Source organism: Rhododendron vialii, chromosome 6a (genome assembly GCF_030253575.1).
Source record: "Rhododendron vialii isolate Sample 1 chromosome 6a, ASM3025357v1".
Classification (NCBI taxonomy): domain Eukaryota; kingdom Viridiplantae; phylum Streptophyta; class Magnoliopsida; order Ericales; family Ericaceae; genus Rhododendron; species Rhododendron vialii.
In genome coordinates this window covers 14,593,423-14,606,185 of record NC_080562.1, presented here as the reverse complement: position 1 = coordinate 14,606,185, position 12,763 = coordinate 14,593,423, and the positions used below count along the sequence as shown (strand labels likewise).

At 38.4% G+C, this 12,763-nt stretch overlaps 2 long non-coding RNA genes across 2 annotated transcripts; one reads left to right on the top strand and one right to left on the bottom strand.

Annotated features, from left to right (window-relative positions):
- Positions 1–592: 592 nt before the first annotated feature.
- On the top strand, positions 593–2,080 carry LOC131329295 (uncharacterized). The gene is made up of 2 exons (XR_009200708.1): positions 593–1,263; positions 1,414–2,080. It is a non-coding gene; the product is annotated as an uncharacterized LOC131329295 (long non-coding RNA).
- A 397-nt stretch (positions 2,081–2,477) lies between these two features.
- Positions 2,478–5,711, bottom strand: LOC131329294 (uncharacterized). The gene is made up of 3 exons (XR_009200707.1): positions 5,584–5,711; positions 5,415–5,498; positions 2,478–2,907 (listed from the first exon to the last, which is right to left on the bottom strand). It is a non-coding gene; the product is annotated as an uncharacterized LOC131329294 (long non-coding RNA).
- Positions 5,712–12,763: the final 7,052 nt, after the last annotated feature.

The following is a 12,763-nucleotide window of genomic DNA, read 5'->3' as shown; positions in this document are numbered from 1 at the left end:
TCCCGTCCGCACCCTATTTATAAGCTGTTGGATTAAATCCAACGGCTGGGAATAAAATCCACCCCCAAGCCTTCCCACGCACTCCCCCAACACCCAGCTCATTTTCCTTTTTCATTTGTACGCGTAAAGAGAGAGAGAGAGAGAGAGAGAGAAAGAGAGAGAGAGAGGAGGCGACGAATGACGAAGAACCAGAGCTCCGCCCGACCCACCCGACGACGACGAACCAAATCTAAGCCCAACGACGATGAACACACCAAGGTATCTCTCTCATCTCGCTCTTTCTCTATCGAATCACGAATCTCGACAAAACCGTGACCCTATTTCTTTCTTGCTGTAAAAGCAGAAACACAAAAAAGAAGAAGAAGATTGAAGAGAAGATCGAAGAAGAAGAACTGGACTGAAGAGAAGAACGAATGACGAACGACTGGTATCTTTCTCTCTCGATCTGTTTTTTGTACCAGAAATTTGGGCATAACGGTTTGAACCAATTGGGGTTTTAGGGCTCTCTCTCTCTCTCTCCCCATGTCGATTAGGGCTTTTTCCATTTCGATTAGGGCTGTTTTTCTATTACTCGAAATTAGGGTTTTTTTTTGTTTTTAATCGAACCAAAACCTCAACCCCGATCTCTGCATTTGACCTCCAAAAATTAGGGCTTTTTTTGAATTGTTTCGAACAAAAAAAGGGGGCTTTTTTTGAACGACCGTACAAGAAGATTAGACTTTCGATTTCAGTAAAAAAGGGCATTTTTTTGTTGTTTAGTAAATGGACATCAAGTAATGGAAATATGATTTCAGAATTGAAAATTTTTCAAGGATTCTTCTTTGATGGTTTGGTTATTGAAAATGTTGAACCTTAATTTTGATACGTAGTATTGCCACAAATTGGCCGCTGTTACTATGGACAATAATAGTGGGCCGGGCTGCGAATCTTTGATTTCACCATAAAAGTAGCAAGGGAAAATGCAGCACCTGTAACACAGTTGCATAGATATCATTCACGCAGCTAGAGTTACCAAAGAGTTCCAAGTGTTTGTTCCATTCTTTTTAGTTAATTAGGAGTAGCTTTTAGTTTTGTGTCGTGTTTCATAAGCATTTATACTTGTAGCGTATGCCATCTGATTGAGATATCCTGTTGTAAAGGGATTGTAAAGATAGATGGACGCAGTTGTTAATTCATTCGTCACCCATGTGGTAAATTTGAGCGAGTTTCTTTTGGTAGAAATAGCAAGCTCAACAACGAAACATGGATGAAATTGTTCGGGTAGTTTTTTTTTTTTTATTGTATTTGGGTTGTTCTTGGAGGAATGCAATTTGGATTTGGGATAGAGACAACTAAACTACAAAATTTGCGTTTGTTTTTTTTTAATGTAGCCGTGGCTGGAAAAGAGCTCTATTATTTTGTTTTTGTCGGAAGAGTTCCTGGAATATATCGGAGTTGGGTAGCTTGTTGCGAACAAGTGAGTAAATTCTCTGGGGCTGTGTATACAAAATATTCGTCATTGGAAGAGGCAAAGGGATGCTTGGAGGGCATATGTCGAAGCTAGGTCCAGTGAGCAATTTCCGCTTGAGCAAGAAATCATCACCGATTACCCACCTTTGCTCAAACCTGTGCAATCAAACATGGACGACCATTGTGGTTCAACTAAGTGCAATCAAACATGGACGACATCCTATTTACTTGAAGCAGCAACGGGATTTGTAGTTTAATTTGTATAAGACTCTTATGTAATGTGTAATGCTTATTTTGAACCATTGTGAAGAACAATTATTAACTTCAAGCAACTTCTATTGCTCTCTGGCACTGCTGTATCCATTTTAAGTATCTTGTTCTGGGAAGGGCCAAGAGTTTTGGATTCTTAATGCTGACTTTGAAGAATGTGGTAGTGTTGTATTGTCATTACTTTTCTCAAGTGTTATATTGTCAAGTGAAGCTGGAATTTGCTAATGTAATGTTATGACAATATGTAGTTGTTAAGGTTGAAACTTGTTGCTGCTTTTTTGGAATATCAAGTTGTAGTGAGGTGGTGGAACCATGATTTTGTGTAACTTGGGCTATATGACATGGTGTTGTAATTGTTGTAGATTTCTTTCTTTTAATTACTTTAGTATTGCGCTTGTAATTGCAATGTGTGGACTTATTCGGTTGTTTCCGGGGTTTTTGTTTGAGTCTTGGCTTTGCTTGGAGAATACATTACCTTAGCTTCTTAGATGGGAGGGTCTGAAAACGTTTTGATACTCAAATGCAAAAAAAAAAGGGCTCGAGGGAGGTGTTGGCTAGGATGAGAAGCATGACTGAAACATGAGAGAGAGAGAGAGAGAGAGAGAGAGCCCGTGTTTGCCCCTTCACATTTCTCCTGCACTGCCATGCCCGAAAGGCCGAAACTAATAATGAGTTCTCTCCATTGCTAGACAACAGAATGCAAGGAAATTACCTTATATCCACATCAAACCAAACAATTGAAACTTAAAGTCAAGCACTCACTTCAATCATTGAATCACCATTTCCATTTACAAAAATTCTACAACTTGGTAGGGTAGCTGGCCCTTCCAAGTGGGCATCATAGACAACTTTGATCAAACAGAGTAGTTCTTTACTAGTTTGTACACAACTACAAGATGTGACTATGGAAAGAGGTGTGAATCGGTTACATGAATTTATACAATGAAGGCATTACATAATTGGAACTCATGCACTCAAGTCTCTACACTAAAATTGACTGGTAACCTTCCACTCATGCTTCAGCCATCCCCTCATATGCTTCTGCAACTCAAAAGAAGGCTACACCCCAAAGAGAAATCAAAACGGTCATCTCCTTATGCTTCTGCCATAGAAATAGCAACATCAGAGGCTCGGACGCAGTAGATTCATGTGTAGTTCACTGGTGTTAGTCTTGTTTTTCTGCCATTTCTAAAGCATGAAAGAAAGTTAATTTCAAACAACTTACACCAAAAACAAGTACCATAATAAAGGGGTGTGTGAGTGAGTGACATTCCATGCAAAGTTGCTGCTGACACAGTGATAATGACTATATAAATTTTCTCATTTTCTCGTTTCTTTTGTATCTGCAGACTGAACCCGAAGAGCTTATGCAAGATAGTGTAGAAGTAAACTACAGGGCGTTGAGTGATTTATTTCTCATCTCAGAGCAAAGGAAAGAAACCATTTCCTACGAAATTTCTGTTCAGATGATTGAAATTTACAATGACCAAGTCAGGAATCTCCTGGTGACAGATGGTCTTAACAAGAGATATCCTTTTGAAAGAAAGTTGTCAACAACTCTGCTATTTCCTTTAACATCTCTCATCCCCAATTAATTAAGAACAGGGAAATGATTAACAACTTGGATAACACACTTAATTTCGTCGTGGATGTGATTTCTTTTACCCTAATCGAGTAAAAGAAAAAAAAAACCCTAATTTCGAGTAACAGAAAAATAGCCCTAATCGACATGGAAAGAGGCCTGCTTTCCCACCCCCCGGCCCCACACCTTATTTCCCTTATTACCCCTCCCCCCCGCCCCCTTCTCCTGCTCCCCCTCCGATCATTTACTTTCTTTTTTCTTTCTTTTTTCTTCTTTATTTTTTTTTGTTTCTTTTCGGGTAATTTTTTTTTTGTTTTTTTTCTCTTTATTTCCTTTTATTTCCTTCCACTTTGAATCTTTTTTTATTTTTCAATTATTTTCTTTATTTGTTTCTTTTCCCATTTACCTTCCTTCTTATTTTTTTTTGATTAACTCAAATTCTATTTTCAATTAAAATTGACTTTATACTCAATAAATTTATATTATTTTAATTAGTTAATTAATTAGTCTTAACAATGAATAATAAAAATAACTTGTAATGAACAATAATAAATTGAAATAAAATTTTATTTTATTATAATTGAGTACATATTGTCAAAATATTAAAATACATAAAAACACAATAGGTAACCATCCTACTAATCAAACTATTATTTCTTCCGTTTAAAAAATTTGTTCTTTCTTTCTTACACAATAGGTTCAAGTCTAATTTTAGGTTTTGTAAAGTAATTGAGAGAAAAAAAAAGTGTTTCAATTGATCATGTTTATCCGATTGTTTTTTTCCCCTTTTTTTTCTTTATAGATTAAAAAATATAGTTACAAAAATAAATGTTCAAATTTTCAATCCGTTTGAACCGGTGCAAAGTTGTTACTTTTCTGATCATTTCATCTTAAATGGTCATAATAAATTTTTGGCTCCAAAGCTTTTCAATGGACACCCTAAGCGAGTCTTAAAACTAAATAATGAGTTTTAAGGTGTTTGTTGAAAGGCCATAAACCAAAAAAATTCACTATGACCATTTAAAATATAAAAAAAAAAAAACAATCTTTGCTCTGATTTAATTGAATTGAAAATTAAAGCACTTAATTCTTGAATTATATTTTTAAATATACAAAAAGTGTATTTATAGAAATTAAATAAATAAGATATAAGTAATTAAATTAAAAATAAATTAAAAAGCAGGGGGGACCCGGGGGCTCTGCTGCCCCCATTGGCACAGTAGCCCCTAGAAGCCCCTAAAACGTTTCCGTTTTAGTTATAAAAAAAATAGAAACCAGCCATTTGCAATCCTATGGAGTAAAAACGTGATTTGAAGCAACATACTACTAAATCAGTTAAGATGATCTATGCTAAATAATGGTTAACAAATTTATTAAATTGTACTATAGTTAAAAAAAAAGTAATCCTAAATATAACATTTGCTTTACGGCCTTTCAACGAGCACCCTAAGACTCATTATTTAGTTTCGGGACTCTCTTAGGGTGTTCATTGAAAGGCCTTGGAGCCAAAAATTTATTACGACCATTTATGATGAAATGATCAAAAAAATAACATCTTTGCACTGGTTCAAACGAATTGAAAATTGAGACACTTATTTTCGTAACTATATTTTTTAATTTATGAAGGACAAAAAAAGAAAAATAAAACAGTCGGATATACATGATCAATTGAAACACTTTTTTTTCTCTCAATTACTTTATAAAGCCTCGAATTAGACTTGAACCTATTATTAAAGAGAGAAAAAAATTCAAATTAGAAAAAAAAAAGGAAATAAAATGAAAAAAAAAAACAAACCGGAAAGAAAAGGAAAAAAAGGAAAAGAAAAAAATCAAACTGTATAAAGAAAGAAAGAAAGAAAAGGGAGAGAGAGAGAGAGAGAGAGAGAGAGAGAGAGAGAGGGGTAGTCTGGGAAAATGGTGGGGGGGGGGGGGCATGTCAGGGGGGGATTAGCAATTTACACATGGAAAAAGCCCTAATCGACATGGGGAGAGAGAGAACGAGCCACACACAGAGAGAGAGAGAGAGAGAGAGAGAGAGAGCCCTAAAACCCCAATTGGTTCGAACCGTTATGCCCAAATTTCTGGTACAAAACAGATCGAGAGAGAAAGATACCAGTCATTCGTCGTTCTTTCTTCTCTTCAGTCCAGTTCTTCTTCTTCGATCTTCTCTTCAATCTTCTTCTTCTTTTTCGTGTTTCTGCTTTTACAGCAAGAAAGAAATAGGGTCACGGTTTTGTTGAGATTCAAGATTCGAAAGAGAAAGAGCGAGATGAGAGAGATACCTTGGTGTGTTCGTCGTCATTGGGCTTGGGTCTGGTTCGTCATCGTCATCGTGTGTCGAGTGGGTCGGGCGGAGCTCTGGTTCTTCGTTGTTCGTTCTCTCTCTCTCTCTCTCTTTACGCGTACAAATGAAAAAAGAAAATGAGCTGGGAGTTGGGGGAGCGTGTGGGAAGGCTTGGGGGTGGATTTTATTCCCAGCCGTTGGATTTAGTGTGCGGACGGGAGCTGTGGTCCGAGAGTCCTGACTGGAACGGGACTGTGTGTGTTTGTATGTATATATATATACATATAATACTAGTAAAACAAGTATTTGCATGTCCAGCAGTGAAATGAAAGAATTCCTTTTACAGATGATGAAATGGGCTCACCAATTAATTGGGTAGCTGCAACTACTAGAAGATTAGGTACAAAAATAGTAGTTTAGCATTGTGGGTTTTACTAGCTATAAGGAACAATTAAAGGTCCATTAGCTCAAGAACGAACAATTGAGGGCCGGAGGGACGAAGCCCTAAATTGTATCATTGTGAGCCTCCATGCATATGTAACGTACGTTTATGGGAGCCTCCGATCGAGCGAAACCCACCCAACACATACGACCAGTACAGACTGATCAGTGGAAGAATAGAAAACTACATGAAGGATTGCTACCAAGCAATGAAACAAATGTTTAATAATTCCTAAAAACAAGAATTGGAAAGGTATTTTAATATCAGTAATCGACTATTTGCTCATGCGGGCTCAAGTGAATGAAAGTCAGTGTCTTTTCCTAATATATCATGTGTCTTATATTCTCTCTTTTTGATCCTAACCTACTTAGTGTTTGTACTCACTTCGTGTCTGTAAACTTGGTATCAGAGCCATGTTTTCCATTCTAGCTTAAACCCCTTCTGGGAACTTTTTTTCCAAAACTACTTCAAATCTTTTCTAAAAGAAAAACTTGAAGTGTATGCTCTGTGGTTGCCTTTTAAGGATCCTCCACATCAGAAACTTCATCAACTATTTTGGTTAAAAGAATTTTGTATCAGTGAGTTAAAGTACCTTGAGACTTTTGGCTATTGAGCAGTGTGTCTCGGTTTATCTACCCTGGTATACAAAATTTTATTAATCAACATCTGTTGAAGGACTTTACGTTAAAAAAGAAAAGGTTTGTTGTACTAAGGAAAAGGGAGAACCCAGATTTCTACTTAAAAATGAATCATCTGTTTACCACCCACTCTTCTGCTACGTCATCCTTAGTTCCTTCATGTTCTTCCACCAGTAGAAATTCCTCATCTTCTTCTTCTAATCTTGAATATTTGTATGAGTTTCAATACCTTCCTGATGACAGTAAGGTTCTTCTCACTGATCTCCCTTTCCTAAATCCCTATAATGCTTTTGTCAGACCACAAACTTCTGTAAAAAAGACCGTCACCCAACTTTTCTCCACAAAACGCCCAACCTCCGTAAAAGAATATGGTCAAGCTTTTAAATTTGACCAATGCTTCATAGCAGTTACAGAAGCTGAACAACTTTTACCTTTGGAAATCCCGGTTGATTTGCCTCGCCTTTGGCAACAACAAGGATTTACCCATCTACACTTTGGTGCAATTCGACTTGCTGTTACTTTTTATGGCAGAAAAGGTTTGCCTGTTACTTCCAAACTTGCTCTGGTCAATACCAGGTTTCTACAGTATCAGCGCACATGTATCGCTACAGTCCAAACCACCCTCAATGCTGGAACTGTGATTTTTACCTTCTACCCCAATTTCAACATGCCATTAGCAGATCCTCATCTGCTATCCGCCTTGAAGGTCCAAGTTCAAATTGGTGGTGCCTCCCAAATCTCCTCCACATATGCGGCAACCCTTCACTACCAAATGGCCTATCGTCTTCAAAACCATGCCTTTGACATGTCCTTACCATCCTCCACAGATGAAGCCCTTTTCCTAACTGTTAACGCACCTCACCAAGCCTCTTGTGTCCATGTTCCACGACAAATTTCTCGTCCTGAGCTTCTCAAGCTTCTTCTAGAATCTTGGGTTACAGCTTATGAGAAAAATCAAAACAAGCTCATATCTGTCCAGTCCTTAAATCCAACTTTCATTTCAAAACCTGATGGTACAGTGGAGATTTCTTTCCCAAAAGAAACCTCTGCCTCAGCCTCCACCCATCCTATTATTTTTCCCTCAAGAATTAACATGTTTGTGGATGGTTCTAGGCCTGGCCCCCCCTATTAAATATTTTGATCCCAGTGGCCTTCCAGTCTTCTATTTCAAGAATCCAGAAACAGGTCATTGTTATTTTGATGTCTGTAACTATGATGATTGTCTATAAGACAGTCTCCTAGAAGATGACGAGGATTTTGAAGATCCATGTCCATGTTCCATATGTCCTTCTTCACCTCCCACTCCTTGTAAATCTCCACCTCCTCCTCAACCCCCATCTAATGATGGTTCGTCGAGTCAACCGAGTGGATGTTTTATGTTCACCTCATCCCCTTCCTGGACTGAAGCAGATTTTCCTCCTTTGGAATTTCATAATTCCCAAGAAAGGACGACCCATCGGCATAAAATTCCAGACTCTACTACCATTCTCCCTGATGGTAGTACCAAAGCAGTATCAGCAGTAGAAGCAGCAATAAATTGGCAGTCAGCAAATTCTCTTGCTCAGAACAAAATTCTTCAGAGAATTGCTAACTCTCAGCAAAATTTGGAAAATGTTGTCCATAAGAAGTAATCAACTTTGGAACTTCTTATTAGAGATCTGCAGCAGAAAATTCAAAATGTTCACCAGGAACTTCTCCAGATGGCATATGCCAACCAAGCATTTTCAGCAGCTTTTTCTCAAAAGGATGCTGAAATGAAGCACCTCAAAAACTAGCTTCACTCCCTTCAAGCCCAGCAGTATTCTCAACAAAAATGCCCATTTGGCATGTTCCCTTCTTACTCTCAAGAAAGTTTGTTTGGGTATCCTCAAATGTCTCAACCCTTACCTATAAATCCTACTTCAGGATTTGGTGAGTCCAATATCTTTGGGAGCTCATCAGCTTTTCTTCCTCCACCAAAAAGACCATCTCCACCAAAACTTCCTTTCCCAAAGCCCCAGATAAAACCTGTCCAGCCTCCACCAATTCCGTCTCCACCATCTACATTTACATCTACATCTACTCCAACTACCTCTACTCCCTCCAAACCATCAGACCCAAACTCAAAGTCACCCCAGTTAATGGTTCAGCCAACTCCTAACCCTTCCAAAAATCCAATCTCCACTCTCCTACATACCTTAGCCACTATACCAGAAGCCCCATCTCCTGAACCAACCATTGAGTCTGAATCGGATACTGAATCCATTGACTCAATACCCATTCCTCATGTTTTTATGATGAACCCTGAAAACCCAGAGGAACATGTTGAAGATCCCATCATTGAAGAAGGTCCTGAGTTTGATACACCTCCACCTCCAAAAATCCCAACCTTTGATTCCTTCTCACATTCTAATATCCATACCCAAGGTTTCTCTTTTGATACCATTTCCCCCTCAAAATGGTTGGATAAGCTTTATGAGATTCATGCTTGGTGCACAGCTGCTATGCTCTCTCCTAATGCTACACTCAGTGATGTCATTACTAAGTGTACAGCAAAATTTATTGGCCGTCTACGTCAATGGTACTTAGCTCTGGGTGAGTACCGACAGCTACAACTTAAACAATTGCCAACCCTTGATCAATTTATCTCAGTCCTGCATACTGAGTTTCTTGGTGACCACAACAACACAAAAGAGTTTGTTCGAGAAGAATATCTCAGCATGAAGTGCTGTTCATTCAAAAGGAAAGATCTCGAGATTCATTATGACCGTATGTCTCAAAGATTTTATCTTCTCAACGGCATGGATGATGTCAATCTCAAGCAAGCATTTCTCAATTCCCTTCGTGAACCATTGGGAAATGAGACAACAAGGTTACTTCAGACAAAAGGATTGACGCTGAATGCAACATCTCTTGGTGGTATTTACCAGCACTCTTTGATTGCCTTGGAAAAATTGTACAATCACCAGAAATTCCTCAGAACTCTTAAAGAACACAGAAAACTTCTTGGCAAAGCATGTGATCGTCCTGACCTATCTATAAAGTGCAAAGACAAGAAGTGCATTTGCCGTCCTTCATACCGGAAGTCCAAACACTTTCAAAAATAGAAGTTTCAATCTCCTGGCAAGTTTTCAAAGTTTCCAAAATCTGGCAGGTTCTCACACCGGAAAAAATGGAAATTTTTCAAGAAGAAAAAATTCAGAGGGCATCGAAAGTCTGATCGCTGCTACATATGCGGAAAGAAGGAACACTATGCAAAACAGTGTCCAAATAAAGCAGCACGAGACAAAATGGTGAACTCTTTGGCTCTCATTGATGATGATCTTGAAGATGCTGATGTCGAATCTCTTTTTTCTATCGACAATGAAGCAACAGATGAAGTAGTCCTTACATTCACTTTTGATGATTCAGACGATTCAGCAGAATCAGATGACTCTTCTGATGATCCTAACTCATTCCCTTATGAAGTCCAAACAATTGGGTTCTCTAATATTATGCTGGCTCAACCTTTAGCAAAGGTAAAAATTTTGCTTGGAAAATATGAGAAACCCATACCAGTCATCGCTTTCTTTGATACTGGTGCAGCAGCCTCCATTCTCAACCCAGAAATCCTCCCCAGATCCTACTGGCAGTCATGTTTCAGACCCTTTACAGCAGCCAATGGAGAAACATTTGTCATCACTCTGATAAGTAAGCCTGTTTTCATTCAACTTTTCCCAGGATACACCATAAAACACCAAGTCTATGGTTCTGATCTCCCAGGAAAAGATTTATTGTTAGGCTTTGATATTCTCCAAAATCTCAGCAAAGTTTCCTGGCTCAAAAAAGGTTTGAAATACAAAAACTACTTGTTACCCTGGACCACCCAACCAAATCTCTTTTTCATAGAAAATTTCTCCACCATCAAAGAAGCCATAATTCAAACTTCCTGTGCTGAATCTCATTCCCAATTCCTCACCAAATGCTCCAACCCACTTTGAAAAAATCCAGATTTCTTCATTTCTCTTCCCTTTAAGAAAAATGAAGACATCAACCCCACAAAAGCTACCCATCATGGAATGAACCCAGAACACTACCAGCTTGCTCTTCAAGAACTCCAACAACTCCAACCTGAAGGATTGATTGAACCCACAACCTCTCAGTGGGCATGTGAAGCATTTTATGTCAACAAAAGAACAGAGCAGATAAGAGGAAAGCTTCGCCTGGTTATCAACTACCAGCCTCTTAATCATTTTTTGCAGGATAACAAATTCCCTTTTCCTCGAAGAAGTGATCTTTTTGCAAACTTGCCTAAAGCTCAAATTTTCTCAAAGTTTGACTTGAAAGCAGGTTTTTGGCAGCTGGGCATCCATCCAAATGATCGTCCCAAAACTGGTTTTTGCATTCCAGATCACCACTTCCAGTGGTCAGTCATGCCTTTTGGATTGAAAACAGCCCCATCCTTATTTCAAAAGGCCATGATTCGGGTATTTGCTCCAATTCTATCCTCAGCCCTTATCTATATAGATGATATCCTACTTTTTTTCCCCAAATATTGAGTCTCATGTTGTCCTACTACAAATTTTCCATTCCCTAGTCCAAACCCATGGTATCATGCTATCAGAGAAAAAAATGTTTCTTGCTCAACCAGAAATTGATTTTTTAGGGATGCATATCTCTAAAGGTCAATATACCCTTCAGCCTCATATAGCCTCCCAACTTGACCATTTTTCAGAAGAAAATCTCACAGTCAAACAAGTTCAACAGTTCCTTGGAATTGTTAACTATATGACTGATTTTATTCCCAACCTAGCCCAATACCGAACTCCTCTCTCAGCTCTACTAAAGAAAATCCCTCCTCCTTGGTCAGCCATTTGTACCAAAACTGTAAAAGACCTCAAAGCCATAGCCAAAACTCTTCCACCATTAGCCATACCTTCAGATGGAAAGAGAGTCCTTCAGACAGATGCCTCTGATCTATATTGGGGAGCAGTTCTTTTGGAAGAAAACACAGATCAAAAGCGCAGAATTTGTGGATACAAGAGTGGTGCATTCTCTCCAGCAGAGCTTCATTACCACTCTACTTACAAAGAAATTCTGGCAATCAAAAGGAGCATTGAGAAGTTAGAATTTCATCTAATCGGTCATCATTTCCTAATTGAGACTGATATGATGAGTTTCCCCAGTATGCTCAAGTTCAAACAGAAGCACCTTCCAAAGGCACAATTACTCAGATGGGCAAATTGATTTTCCAATTGGAGTTTTGATGTTGTTCACATAAAAGGAAAAACAAATGTCCTCCCTAATTTTTTATCAAGGCTCAAAAAAGAAATCAACCAGTTTTCAAAACCAAAACCACATTTCTTTGTTCCTGGTTGTTTTCCCATGATTTCCTGTTTCCATCCAGTCAATTTTTCTGTCCACCTTCAGTGTCATATTTTAGAGTTAACCCTTCTTTCTAGGTGTGTTCAAATGTGTCAAAACCTTCAACATCTCTGTATCTTCAAATATGGTCTTGATGAAGGTCCCTTAAAAGGTCTACCCTTCCATCCTGTTTATCCATTTCTCACCCAGTTTGAAGTGTCTTACCATAATGTCTTTTATTTCAAAAAAGAAGCCTATCTCCTCTTATGGTATTTAGTCGATGTGTATACTATAAGTGTCTGTTTTAATAAATCAGCAGTCTTGGTTTATCTAGCTCATGCGGCGTTCAATCAAGTTCAACCTCCAGAAGATTTCTTTTTGCAATTTCTCCTGCTTTTTGGAAGCATACCCTACTGGTAACAGAAGATCAGACAAGTTCCCACAGATCCAGACGAAGACCTCTAATTTGCATTTTGGACAACTCGCAACAACAGATGTCTTCCTAATCCTAATGGTTCTATCACTTGGAGAAAGGAGTGTCACACTATATTCCTTTCAGCAGATCAAGAGTCTCCGAGCATTGAGATCCACAGTGGAAATTATCTGGTCATGACTCAAACACTATGTTCACTTAATGGATTGACACCTGCAGACGTTCCCTCATCTCTTCTCCATTATGAATCTGCAAACTGAAAATTCAATGATACTTATCCGAAAGAATGACGCCAAAATATTCGCTATCTTTTGACCCAGTATCACTTGACTGACAGAAATGA